The 1,125-nt window shown below is 33.6% G+C and overlaps 1 protein-coding gene across 1 annotated transcript in view; it reads right to left on the bottom strand.

The window, feature by feature from the left end:
* LOC107567824 (membrane-spanning 4-domains subfamily A member 4A-like) overlaps positions 1–1,037 on the bottom strand; it is a 28,073-nt gene extending 27,036 nt beyond the window's left edge. The window contains exon 1 of the mRNA XM_016253602.1: positions 983–1,037. The gene's annotated coding sequence lies outside the window, so the exon portion shown is untranslated. The remainder of the gene's footprint in view (positions 1–982) is intronic.
* Positions 1,038–1,125: the final 88 nt, after the last annotated feature.

The raw sequence follows: 1,125 nt of genomic DNA on the forward strand, positions 1-1,125 counted from the left end.
AATGGACCAGAGAATGCAACTCACTCCTGTTACTATTACTCTGTCCTGTTATGGCTTATATGAGCAACAGGACTGAAGGTAACAGGACTGAGTTTTTAGCATAGAATTAGCAAATACATGCTAAATAGCCACATGGCACACATGCTAATAGCATGAGGATACTGAGCAAATTCTAGTGATTTATCAAAAATGTGTATTTTTAAAATGAACAAATAACATCTAAAAAATAATTTAGGTAACAGGGCAGTATGTTGAGATTGACCCTCTCAGACACAGTTGAAATATCATCAAATATATCGAAAAGAAAATGAGAGGACTTACCTTTGGTCTCCCCACTGCCTTCAGAAGATCTGGATAATGCAACTTGCTATTGAAAAAATATCTTTTGGAATGTTCCATGTTGATCAGAGGGGGGATGTGCTAGGGTAACAGGACTGAGTGTAAACCCGGGGGACACGAATAAAATGTGTATTTTATCAAAAATCTTATGGATTTTTTTTCTTTTGAAAAAAAGGAAATCATTGATTGGATATGAAGTCACACATAAATGCAAAAAAAAAGAAAAATTCTGAAGGATTTTAATCATAAATGTTTCATGGTAAATTCTAGAGGCAGGGAACAACTACGATTTATTTAGTGTTCTAGGTAGTTTTTATTAATGATTTTAATTATACATTCAAAATTTTGCAGTTAGCTAAATGTGAAGACACTTTGCTTAATAATAAAATGTATTTTAGAGTTCATTTTCATGCATTTTTATACTTGTAATGTCCTGAGGACAGAAATGTTACCCATTCGGAATGTCCCGTCCACTCTTCCCTCCACTCGCGCAAATATTACATACATAACACTTATCTGCAAACACAAACTTCATCTACTCTCACTTTAAGCAAGGGAGAAAAATGAATATATAACATTTGACTTCGAAGTGATTCGAATTCGCAGAAATATGTTTAATAAATACATGTTATGATAAACGTACGCTGTCCATATATTGTTCCTGACTCCTCGAATAAACAGCTCACAGTAAACTCGAGTTCAGTCTACTAAACACATAAATGTCACGATATTAGATGTGTGTTTATATGACAGCATCATATCAGATATAAGAAGAAACACACTGGA

This window comes from Sinocyclocheilus grahami, unplaced genomic scaffold (genome assembly GCF_001515645.1).
Source record: "Sinocyclocheilus grahami isolate Dianchi unplaced genomic scaffold, SAMN03320097.WGS_v1.1 scaffold1191.1, whole genome shotgun sequence".
Classification (NCBI taxonomy): Eukaryota; Metazoa; Chordata; class Actinopteri; order Cypriniformes; family Cyprinidae; genus Sinocyclocheilus; species Sinocyclocheilus grahami.